At 62.1% G+C, this 12576-nt stretch overlaps 1 protein-coding gene across 7 annotated transcripts in view; it reads right to left on the bottom strand.

The window, feature by feature from the left end:
• Positions 1–12576, bottom strand: part of SBF1 (SET binding factor 1) — a 60286-nt gene extending 47710 nt beyond the window's left edge. For 4 of the 7 annotated variants that reach the window (XM_030472094.1, XM_030472097.1, XM_030472098.1 and 1 more), the window contains exon 1: positions 12357–12476. The gene's annotated coding sequence lies outside the window, so the exon portion shown is untranslated. Of the gene's footprint in view, positions 1–12356 lie in introns of all 7 variants that reach the window. The other 3 variants (XM_030472095.1, XM_030472099.1, XM_030472101.1) reach the window with 1 other exon arrangement.

Below are 12576 nucleotides of genomic sequence, written 5' to 3'. Positions count from 1 at the left end.
GTTGATTCTGTGATTCTAAGTGTGGAAACGGGAGGAAATGTGCTCTCAAATACGTTGCTAACCCTGCAGGGAAGCTCTACCGTTATCACACCCACTCTGTTGGCCCAGCGTGTGCCCAAGTGCTGCTGATCAGCCATCGGCCATGGCATGAGCTGCCATCGGCAGCCAGAGCTCCGGGAGACACCGGAATGGCTCTTCCAGAGACCACCACACTCAGCCCAACCATTGGCATTCCAGCCCTGGAGCCATGGTGCAAGGCAGCCTCGCAGGGATCACCCCATCAGCTCTACAAGTCCAACCAGAAGGACCTGAGTGAGAAGATAACTCAGCCACACGGTGAGAGATGATCCCTCCAGCAGCCACCATGGGGACAGGTTGGACACAGGGGCTTGGAGCAACCTGCTCTAGTGGAAGGTGTCCCTGCCCGGGGCAGGGGTTGGAGCTGGAGGAGCTCTAAGCTCCCTTGAACCCAAACCAGGCTGGATTGTACGATTCTAAGAAGGACCCACCTCGGGGGTAACCCACCCGGAGGGTTAAGGAGAAGCGAAGCAGCCCGGTTCCTGCAGGAACCTCTCTGTATGAGCCAGGCAGCCAGCCCAGAGGAGGAAGGGGCTGATGCTGAGGAGAACTGAAAACACCCCCATTACCAACTGCTCTACGATGAAGAACCAACAATCACCCTCGAGCTTCAGCTTCTGCACCCACAGTTCCTCACCGGGCCGGGCTTTCTGATGTGGGTGCAGCCCTCACAGGGCTCCTGTCCCGCAGAGCAGCCCCAGCCCTGGAGCTGACACAGAGTCCTGGGAGAGGAACCAGCTCCTGCCTGGTCCTTACAATCAGTCAGGTTGGAAAAGACCTTCAAGATCAAGTTCAACCGCTCCCCAGCACTTAAAAGCAACCTGCTCTAGTGGAAGGTGTCCCTGCCTGGGGCAGGGGGCTGGAGCTGGAGGAGCTTTAGGTCCCTTCAACCCAAACCATTCCATGACTCTATGCTCCGCACACACGTGTACCCATGCTCCAGGAGCTGGCTGCAGGCACTGGATGTGCTCTGGGGCATGCACGGGGGGTCACGAGCAGGCGGCACACAGGGATGCTCCCGCTGGAGCACCCGCTGCTGCTCCAGAGCCGCCTCGCCCCGCTCGCCGCAATCTTCACACCATCAGTTAAGCGCAGCGGTTGTGGCTATATAAGGAAGACAAGCGAAAGGGGATGTGCTGCCCGTCAAACCCAGCTTCCCGTGGGGCACCCCCTGCCCTCAACAATGCACTTTGTCTTCACAGTGACAAGAGCCAACAGCACCAGGAGCAGAACTTCAGCGAGCAGAGCACCGAGACGGGCAGGAGCAGCGTGAGCTCGGCGGGTCCCAACAGCGGGTACGGGAGAGGCACAGGGGAGGTACAGGAGGAGGTACAGGAGCAGGAGCAGGTACAGGAGAAGGTACAGCAGCAGGTACAGGAGCAGGAGGAGGTACAGGAGCAGGTACAGGAGCAGGAGGAGGTACAGGAGCAGGTACAGGAGCAGGTACAGGAGAAGGTACAGGAGCAGGTACAGGAGCAGGAGGAGGTACAGGAGCAGGTACAGGAACAGGTACAGGAGCAGGAGGAGGTACAGGAGCAGGAGGAGGTACAGGAGCAGGTACAGGAGCAGGCACAGGAGAAGGTACAGGAGCAGGTACAGGAGCAGGTACAGGAGCAGGAGGAGGTACAGGAGCAGGTACAGGAACAGGTACAGGAGCAGGAGGAGGTACAGGAGCAGGAGGAGGTACAGGAGCAGGTACAGGAGCAGGTACAGGAGCAGGAGGAGGTACAGGAGCAGGAGGAGGTACAGGAGCAGGTACAGCAGCAGGTACAGGAGCAGGTACAGCAGCAGGTACACGAGGAGATACAGGCTCCCCTCCAAGGCCAGACCGAGGGGACCTGCTCCTGTGGCCTCTCCAGGTACCTCCCCACTCCCTGACACTTCGTCACCACACGCAGGACTGGTGAGGTCCATAAATCCCTAATCCAAAGGAACCAGGAGCTGGTTTATAGGGACACTCTGGTGAGGTGGTGGCATGACTGCTCAAAAGCTGCTGTTTGCCAGGAGCTGCAAAGGACTGACACAAGTGACTGGGGAGATTCCAGCTGGAACCAAGAGGAAAATCATTCCCAGTGAGAACAACCAGCCACTGGAATGATGTCCTCAGGGAAGCGGTGACTCCCCAGCGCTGGACACTGTTAAGATTTGACTGGTCAGAGTGCTGGGACATCCAGTCTAGGTCATGCTTTGCCTGGAAAGGTTGGACCAGATGATCCCTGAGATCCCTTCATCCTGGGATTCAGGATTCTGTGATGGACATTCACATCCTGCTAATAAAGGAGCTCATCTCAGTCTCCCCTCTGGCAGGTTAAAGCCATTCCCCTTGTCCCGTCCCTCCAGGCCCTTGTCCAAAGCCCCTCTCCAGGTTTCCTGCTTGTCCCTTTCCTCTGGACATGAGGACTCCGCGGTGGCACCAGGCCAGGAGGGATAACCATGGCCTGTCATCTGCCACGGCCTCAGGGCTGCAACGACACATCTCTGCTCTCCAGAGGCCCAGTGGCTGCGGGGCTGGTGCTGGGGCAGTCACGAGACGGGTGTTCCATGGAAGCTCAGGGCTCTGAATCAGCTGCTGAGGGATGCAGCAGGATGTGCGTGGGAAGCCGGCGCTGTTCAGTCTCGGAGCAGCCAAGAGGATGAATCCCTGCACACCACACGAGGAGGAACGGCGCAACCTGCCCTTCAACCAGGAGCATCAGTTGTGGCCTTCACCAGGACGGGAGCTGTTTCCTTTCATGGCTTGTGGGTGCATAAAGTGCTTGTGAGTCCACAAGGATCCAGGGGAAGGTGAGAAGTTCTCTGTTGCCCAGGGAAGCTGTGGCTGCCCCATCCCTGGCAGTGTTCAAGGCCAGGTTGGACACAGGGGCTTGGAGCAACCTGCTCTAGTGGAAGGTGTCCCTGCCCGGGGCAGGGGTTGGAGCTGGAGGAGCTTTAAGCTCCCTTCAACCCAAACCAGTCTGGGATTCCATGATTCCAGTGCGGCAGCACCTCCTCCCTAGGCTTCATCACCACAGGATTCCTCATCCACATGAAGACCTAACACATCAGTAGAGGTAATGTTTGAGCTCTTTGCCTCACTGAAAGCCCACAGGACTCACTCCTGCAGGTAACTGCTGCACAGACCAGCACAGGTCTCATTCTTCTCAGCAGGAAGGTGACCTGGAGCAGGCTCTCTCTGGTACCCCACACTCACCACACCGAGTCTGACCTCCTTCCTAACCAGCTCTGCCAAGGTCACATCCATATCACCCACAGCTTAGCTCTCCTCTTTTCCTACCACCCACCTTCCCAAGGGAACCCCAGTCGTACCAGTCTAAGTCCGAAATGCCACCCAAGGTGCTGCTGTCCCACCAGCACCACTCACCCCGCACATCTAGGGTGGTGCAATCCAGGAACCGTGGGTCGGCTCCTGCCTAAACCACCCCATGACACGTCCCTGTGGTCCCCCCCTGCTGCCACCACGGCCAGCAGCATCCTCCAGCCTCGCCCGGGCAGCGCTGAGCAGAGCAGACGTGTCCAGAGGCGGGCGCAGGACATGGTCCCACTCTGGGATGCCCCGACCGACGCTCCCGCCGGAGGGACACAGCACGACACGGGCAGGAGGAGCAGAGGAGATGCCATCTGCTGGGGTTCAGCTCCAACAGCTCCCCTTGCAGAGACCGAGTTCCAGTTCTCAGACCTGAGACTGCCCTAAGCAGGACCTCGCCCTTGGCATTTTGAGCTCCATGAGGTTCGCAGGGTCCCACCTCTCCAGCCTGCCCAGGTCCCTCCGGATCCCACCCCTTCCCTGCAGTGTGTGACCACGGTACACAGCTCCGTGTCACCACAAACTCACTGAGGGTGCTCGATCTCACTGTCCATGTCACCAACAAAGATGTTGAACAGGATCAGCCCCAACAATGACCCCTGAGGGACACCACTGGTCTCACTTGGACACGGAACCATTGACCACAACTCTCTGAGGGCAACCATCCAACCAATTCCTTATCCACTGAGTGGTCCATCCATCAAATCCATGCCTCTCCAGCTTAGAGACAAGGATGCTGTGCAGGACAGCACCAAATGCCCTGCACAAGGCCACGCAGATGACATCAGCTGCTCTTCCCTTATCCACCGAGGCCCCATCACAGAAGGTAACCAAACCAGCAGGCACGGTCTGCGCCTGGTGAAGCCGTGCTGGTGTCAGCAGGCAGCCCCGCTGCCCCTGTGCCCCAGCACGGGTATGAGGGCAACCAGCAGGTTGGGAGGCCCTGGCCTCGAGGAAGGTGCTGTGCAGAGCCGCCAGCAGCGGGACCAGGCTTCTGCTGCACTTCCTCCGGCTGCCCACAACGCAGTGAGCTCCCACCCACAGAGCGGGGCTTTCCTCCTCACAAAGCTTCCTGCAGCATCCTCTGCATCAGCCCCTTCAGAAACATGAAAGGAACGTGCAGAGACCCAAGAGGCAGCTGCAGGGCAGCAGCTGCCCAGGAGGTTGGGCTGTTCCTGCAAACCCACCGCGGCACTTGAGAGCCACAGCAAAACAGCCACTGGAACTGGGGTGACACAAAGGCCTTTGCTCCTGGGAGCGGAGAGGTTGGACACAGGGGCTTGGAGCGACCTGCTCTAGTGGAAGGTGTCCCTGTCCGGGGCAGGGGGTTGGGACTGGATGAGCTCTAAGGTCCCTTCCAACACAAACCCAATCCATTGTAGGTGACCTCCACCGCCTGCCCCTTCTCACCACTAACCGCTGCCACCATCACCAAACCCTCCGCACCTCCTGTTACCAGTTGCTAAACTGGAAGAGGGAGGAACAGGCCTGGGATACTGGAGAGACACATTCCCAGGAGCAGGAGGATCCTGCCCCGCGGCGCCTGCAGGCTCTGCTTTGACATTACCAGAGCATTTAGTGGTCAAGAAGCATTGCAGCCACACAGAGGCAAACAAAGCACTCGGCCCCGCAGGGCTCCACACCACGACGACCGTGAGAGCTGGAGGAGAAGCTCTCAGGGCAAGGAACCAAAGGGGTTTGAGGGTTAACTCCTCCTGCCTGGAGCACAGGCAACTCCAGGGCACGTTCCTACCCCGGCTTCTGTTTGTGGTTTTGGATCCCTAAAACCGCCGCTGCTTTTCCAGCCCAGCGCATCCCAGCACTGGAAATGGGAAAAGGGAACGTGGCGCAGCCAAACCTCGGGATTCCGGCTCCCACGGGGGAAACGAGGGACAAATATCCCAACCGGCAGCAAACAGAGCGTCAGTAAGAGCTGAGGAACGTGGTTACAACATCTCTGCAGAGGGGAGCCGCCTCCTCGTGCACCCCACAGCCCCGCACCGTGACCAGCGTGTCACACCCCCCTGCACCGCCCGTGACGGTCACCCCAACGCCAGCTCCTGCTGAACCCAGCCCAGGCTGGGAGAGGCTGCTCACGACACGAAGGAACAACCCAACCACAGCATTCAACCACCGGTGACAGTTCACCCAGCGCAGGTATTGCTGCAGGGACCCAGCCCTAAACCGATACCAAACACATCCGTGGTGCATCACCCAGCACGGGGCAGAGAGAAGTGTCCATCGTGTCTGAAGCAACATCACAGAACCATAGAAGGGTTTGTGCTGAAGGGAGCTTAAAGCTCCTCCAGCTCCAACCCCTGCCCCGGGCAGGGACACCTTCCACTAGAGCAGGTTGCTCCAAGCCCCTGTGTCCAACCTGGCCTTGAACACTGCCAGGGATGGGGCAGCCACAGCTTCTCTGGGAACTCAATACTTGTCTTGCTCTCTTTGAACTCCAGCCCAGGAGCACTCCTGTGTGTGCTGCAGAGCCAGACCCAGGCTGATGGATGCCAGCCAGGGACATGGGATTAGATCCCCCTTCAGCCACAGCAGGCCGGATGGATGGGGAGGTGGGGTGGGTCCTGCAGTGCCGTGTCGTCCATAGGTCTCATCACTTCCAGTTTCCTTGAGGCAGATGAGAAGGGATCAATCCCGTGGTCGCTCTATGAGACAACCAGCCCTGAAAGGCACCGTTGGTGCCGTGCGGACACAGCAGGGCCCATCTCCCCGCTCGGAGGCCGTGTTGTGCTGCCAGGCCCCAGCGTGCCCGGTGCCGCGTGGGCTGTGGGGGTGCAGGAGCACCGGGGTGTCTGCTCTCCCCTCCCCTGTGCCTCCTCCTGCGGCTGCTTCCTGTGCTGCTGGTGCTGCTGTGCTGGTTGTGCACCGGCAGCTCCCTTCCCAAAGGTCACTGAGGGGGCTGAGGCTTTGAAATGCTCTAAATGCGGCACCAGAAGCGTCTGGGTGTAAAGATTTCCATGGGCTCATCTCCGCCAGTGGTGAATCTGGGGTGTCGTGGGCATGGGTCGGGGCAGTCCCCAGCACAGCTGCAGCCCCGTGTCTGGGGCAACAACAAGAGGGACGTGGAGCTGCTGGAGCGAGGCCAGAGGAGGCCCCGGAGCTGCTGCGAGGGCTGGAGCAGCTCTGCTCTGGAGCCAGGCTGAGAGAGCTGGGCTGGGGCAGCCTGGAGAAGAGAAGGCTCCTGAAGGGGACACCTTAGAGCAGCTCCAGTGCCTAAAGGGGCTCCAGGAAACCTGGAGAGGGGCTTTGGACAAGGGCCTGTAGGGACAGGCCAAGGGGAATGGCTTTAACCTGTCAGAGGGGAGATTGAGATGAGCTCTGAGGCAGAAGCTCTTCCCTGTGAGGGTGCTGAGGCACTGGCACAGGGTGCCCAGAGAGGCTGTGGCTGCCCCATCCCTGGCAGTGTTCAAGGCCAGGTTGGACACAGGGGCTTGGAGCAACCTGCTCTAGTGGAAGGTGTCCCTGCCCGGGGCAGGGGTTGGAGCTGGAGGAGCTTTAAGCTCCCTTCATCCCAAACCAGGCTGGGGTTCTGTGATTAACAGAGCATGTGGGATCAGAGCTGCAGCCCCAGATGGACCAGCACCACTGGGATGCTGTGGTGTGGGGTGACCCCCTTTGACAGGATCCACACTGATCCCTGCAACACCCTCATGTTCCACACAAGCAGGAACTGGCACGCGCAGCGCTGCCCATGGGATGCACAGGGGTTCATCCCCTTTTCCCGAGGTCCCCCCACAGGTACTTATCCAGCAAGCAGAGCTCACCATCAGCTACCACTGGAGACACCTCAGCGTGGGGGTCTGGTTTATTTGCTGGCTCTTGTGAGCATCACAAGAACCAGCCTGAGTCAAAGCCATGAGTCACTCGGCCAGGGCCACACATGACAGAGCGAAGTGTATTTTTACTACCGGTTGGAAACGCCTCCCACCAGCGAGAGCTGCACAGACACCCCAGAGCAGCACAGCCAGGCTCCGCAGCGCTGCTCAGGACTGCGACCAGCAGCGCGGCAGAGCAGGATGGGCCCGAGAGCTCTGCTCTGCTCTGCCCTGGGGTTAGTGCAGCTCCTCGCCCAGCACCGGCCCCAGCCACGCAGGTGAAGGAGCTGTGAGCACCGCGGGGAGCGCAGGATGGATCCTGCTGGATCCGTGATCCCAGAGCGGTGCCCGGGGACAGAACCTGCGTCACACACAGCTCGGGACGAGACACCCCGAGCACGGAGGTGGCTTCCCCGGAGCACCAGCCGCCAGCTCCCACCCGAGCTCAGGAGCGGAACCCACGTGCCTGAAGCGCAGCCCCGGTGCGGGAACAGCGCCGCGCTCTGCAGGAGCCACCACCGAGGGCAGCGGCGGGATGCTCCGGGACCCACCACTGCAACGGGACACAGGAAACGCTGCAGCCACCCTGCGGAGGCCTCTGGGCAGCCGGAGCAGCCCCAAACCCCCCCAGGGCTCCAGAGCAGAGCTGCTCCAGCCCTCGCAGCAGCTCCGGGGCCTCCGCTGGCCTCGCTCCAGCAGCTTCACGTCCCTCTGGTGCTGGGGGCAACCAAAATGCACATCTCAAACCCCCCCCACTTGATCTCTCTGCGTTTGTAACTCCCTGCAGAGGAGGCTGAGCCTCATTCCTGCTCCATAAACCCCTCCCAGCCGAGCCCTCCATCCACACCGAACGTGTTCCGAGGCTGAGCTGCTCTGCTCTCTCAGGCCACAGGGGACACACGGAGAAAAGCCTCTGAGCTCCAGGGGCAATGAGCAGCCACAGGCCCCAGCTTTGCAGAGCATCATTTGTGCGCAGCAGGATGAGAGCCCAGAGACGTAACCCATCCATTTACAGAGCCCACTGTGAGCAATCGTCACACGACACAGCAAACCCTCACCTACGAAACACCCAATTCCCACCGCTGGGCACGCTCGGCTCCACACACGTGCCCGGGAGCAGCCCCTCTCCCCAAACACGTGTGGATGCAGAAGCTGATCGTGGAGCAGTGACACGACCAGGACATGGGGACATCACGGTCACTCCCTGCAGCATCTTTACTTTCGGTTTTGGTCTCACGAAATGAGCTGAACAACATTAACACCTTCTGAGAACACAGAGAGAGCTGGGCTGGGGCAGCCTGGAGAAGAGAAGGCTCCTGAAGGGGACACCTTAGAGCAGCTCCAGTGCCTAAAGGGGCTCCAGGAAACCTGGAGAGGGGCTTTGAACAAGGCCCTGTAGGGCCAGGCTAAGGGGAATGGCTTTAACCTGCCAGAGGGGAGATTGAGATGAGCTCTGAGGCAGAAGCTCTTCCCTGTGAGGGTGCTGAGGCGCTGGCACAGGGTGCCCAGAGAAGCTGTGGCTGCCCCATCCCTGGCAGTGTTCAAGGCCAGGTTGGACACAGGGGCTTGGAGCAACCTGCTCTAGTGGAAGGTGTCCCTGCCCGGGGCAGGGGTTGGAGCTGGAGGAGCTTTAAGCTCCCTTCAACACAAACCATTCCATGGTTCTCTCTCTGAAGACAACACAGAGCTACCTCAGCTCCCAGCCCTGAAGAGCTGCCCCGCTCCCCATAACCAGCTCCAACCCCATCCCTCCCTAACCATTAATCCTGCTGGCACAGGGACTCCACAGCACCTCACCACGTGCGAACCCATCCCTGCTGCTGCACACATCCAGCTGTGGGCAGAGCTGAGCCCCGTCCCCACCACTGCAGAGGGCCCCATCCACCCGTTGTGCAGCAGAACCCCCCGATGCCGTGGGGCTCCCCCACAGCCCCGGTGTGTTTACAGCCAGCACGGCACAGCTCAGCACAGCCTGTGCCCAAGCTACGGCTCTGTGGGACCAACCCAACCTGTACAGCAGTTAGTCACTGCCAGAGGAGCAGCCTGTCCTTCCTCCAAATCCCATCTGAGCTGCGGCAGGGAGGGGATGTGACAGCAGGAGCGCAGGGAGCAGGATATTCATAGACTCACAGGGTGGCTTGGGTGGGAAGGAGCTTAAAGCTCCTCCAGCTCCAGCCCCTGCCACGGGCAGGGACACCTTCCACTAGAGCAGGTTGCTCCAAGCCCCTGTGTCCAACCTGGCCTTGAACACTGCCAGGGATGGGGCAGCCACAGCTTCTCTGGGCACCCTGTGCCAGCACCTCAGCACCCTCACAGGGAAGAGCTTCTGCCTCAGAGCTCATCTCAATCTCCCCTCTGGCAGGTTAAAGCCATTCCCCTTGGCCTGTCCCTCCATCCCTTGCCCAAAGCCCCTCTCCAGGTTTCCTGGAGCCCCTTTAGGCACTGGAGCTGCTCTAAGGGCTCCCCTTCAGGAGCCTTCTCTTCTCCAGGCTGCCCCAGCCCAGCTCTCTCAGCCTGGCTCCAGAGCAGAGCTGCTCCAGCCCTCGCAGCAGCTCCGGGGCCTCCTCTGGACTCACCCCAACAGCTCCACATCCCTCTCGTGTTGGGAAAACACAAGATGCACCCAAAGTCATCCCCAAAATCCCATAACCAATATCACTGTTCACATCCCCTGCGTGTAGACCCTGGGGGGTGCGGGGGTCAGAGCATCACTCTGACTCAGGCCCTGATCCAAAGCAGCCCTCGCACAGCTCAGGCCCCGCGGAGGGGGGCGGGAAAGGGTCTGGCTTTAGCAGTCACTGCCTGGAGCAGGCACGCATGGATCTCTGGAGGGGACGCCCAACGCTGGTGCTCCTCACCCTGTGATGGTGTCCCCTCGGCAGCACGCGCACCCCGGCTCTGCACCAGAAGCTCCCCGGGGTGCCCAGGACCCTTCTCCCACCCCAAGGCTTTGCTGCGCATCTTCTGCTGCCGCCTCCGGCAGCGGTGCCCCGCTCTCTGCTGTGCCAGCAGCCAGGGGCAACGGGCCCACGCGAGCGGCACCAGGCGGAGCAGATCTGACCTTGGGCAGGCACGCGGGGAGCTTCTGCTGTGAGAGAGCCCCGAGGCTGTGCCCACATCCCCATCCACGGCCACAGGAAGCCCCACAGACCTCACTGCAGCCCTGCTCAGGCAGAACACAGCCTGGGGCAGGCCTGACACCTCCAGCCACAGCCCTGGTTCCTACAGGACTCATTAGATGAGATCTATGAGCACCCTGCTCCAGTGGAAGGTGTCCCTGCCCGTGGCAGGGGTTGGAGCTGGAGGGGCTTTAGGGTCCCTTCAACCCAAACCACCCCGTGGTTCCATGACCCTCTCTCAGCCCCGAGGCCGGTGCCCGAGCTCGGCTCAGTTCAGGCACACACAGACAGGCTTTACCGGGACACCCACCACCAGACACGTGCTGTGGTTTTATAACCCAAAGCCTGGTCCTGGGCTCCCAGCGGAGGCCGATGTCCTGCAGGGCTGTAACCAGCCTCGGCCCCAGCCCAGCCTCTGCTCTGTACGTGGCAGGTGAGATCTTCACTCAGACACCGAACACTCGGCCAGAGGAACACGATTCATTAAGGGCCGGCTCTTCCCCTCCTCATGTCCCCCTCATTTAAGCACTTCACCTCGGAGCAGCATTCCTCTGCCCCAAAGCAGCCCCACACAGCACCGGGAGGATGTGGGCACTGCCCAAGCCCTGCTGAGCCCCAGGCACCTCACGACAGGGAACCCAGGGTGAAGTGTTCGCCCCATGGAGGCCACCACAGCCCCGGGCAGCGCGTGTCCCGCAGGCTGGGCCCAACCGAGGGCACCGGGAGAGCGGCTCCTGCCCAGCCCGGTGCTACGGAACCCTGTGACAGAGGGAGACACCCGCAATAGTAACAACAACAACGTCGCGCCCACCACAGGACCAGAGACAACGCCGGGAACACCGAACCTCTGACCGGGGCTGCCTCGGCCTTCCTGCTCTGGGCCTTCAGAGGAGCTGCACTGCGCTTCCAGAGCTCCCGTCCCCATGGAAGAGCCCCCGGAGCTGGGATCTGCACCCACACAACGGTGCAGCCGCTCGGGTGGGAACCAAGCTCCCAGCCACAACAACTCCTGTCATCACCGACCCACGGGTGGAGGGGAAGGATTCCCCGTCCCCGGCGCCAGCGCAGGCTCAGAACCAGCGCAGGCACCAGCACCTCCCGTGAATGAGCAGGTTGGGAACCGAGGCCAGCTCTGGGTAACAGCACAAGAGGGACGTGGAGCTGCTGGAGCAAGGCCAGAGGAGGCCCCGGAGCTGCTGCGAGGGCTGGAGCAGCTCTGCTCTGGAGCCAGGCTGAGAGAGCTGGGCTGGGGCAGCCTGGAGAAGAGAAGGCTCCTGAAGGGGAGACCTTAGAGCAGCTCCAGTGCCTAAAGGGGCTCCAGGAAACCTGGAGAGGGGCTTTGGACAAGGGCCTGGAGGGACAGGCCAAGGGGAATGGCTTTAACCTGTCAGAGGGGAGATTGAGATGAGCTCTGAGGCAGAAGCTCTTCCCTGTGAGGGTGCTGAGGCGCTGGCACAGGGTGCCCAGAGAAGCTGTGGCTGCCCCATCCCTGGCAGTGTTCAAGGCCAGGTTGGACACAGGGGCTTGGAGCAACCTGCTCTAGTGGAAGGTGTCCCTGCCCATGGCAGGGGTTGGAGCTGGGGGGATTTAAGCTCTCTCCAACCCACGCCCCTCCGGGGCTCCGTGCCTGGGTGCTCCCGGTGGGAATGCCGCAGGAGTCCCCCCCTCCCTGCCAGCCCCGCTGTGGCCCAGCCCGCGGGCCCGCAGCAGGAACCCCGCGGGCACGGCCCCGAAACCCAAACACACCCGGAGCGACGCAACGAACCGCGGCACCGGGCCGAGGCCTGCGGGCCCCGGCGGCGCTCCCCGCTGCGGGGCAGCGGGCCCGGCCCCGCGGCCTGTGCCCTGCCCGGTGCCCGCCGAGCCGCGCCCGGGCCGGGCCGCGGCGGGCCCCATCCCCGCCGTGCCGCCGCCGGGCCCAGCCGCAGTGCCCCCCCCGCCCCGGTCCCCGCCACGTCGCCGGGGCCGAGCGGGCCCGTGCCCGGTGCCCGGTGCCCCCCGCCCCGCCCCGCCCGCGCTCACCGCGCTTGCCGGGGTCGTATCCCACGAGGACGAAGTAGTCGGCCAGGCGGGCCATGGCGGGGCGGCGGCGCGGGGTCACCGCGGGGTCGCCGGGGGGTCACCGCGGGGTCACCCGGGGGGGGTCACCGGGGGTCACGGCCCCGCCGCCGCCGCCCCGCGCCCCGCCCGCCCGCGCGCCCCGCCGACCGCCGCCATCTTGGCCCCTCGCGCGGCCGGGCCC

Source organism: Strigops habroptila, chromosome 3, assembly GCF_004027225.2.
Source record: "Strigops habroptila isolate Jane chromosome 3, bStrHab1.2.pri, whole genome shotgun sequence".
Classification (NCBI taxonomy): domain Eukaryota; kingdom Metazoa; phylum Chordata; class Aves; order Psittaciformes; family Psittacidae; genus Strigops; species Strigops habroptila.
This window is presented reverse-complemented; position numbering and strand designations above follow the sequence as displayed.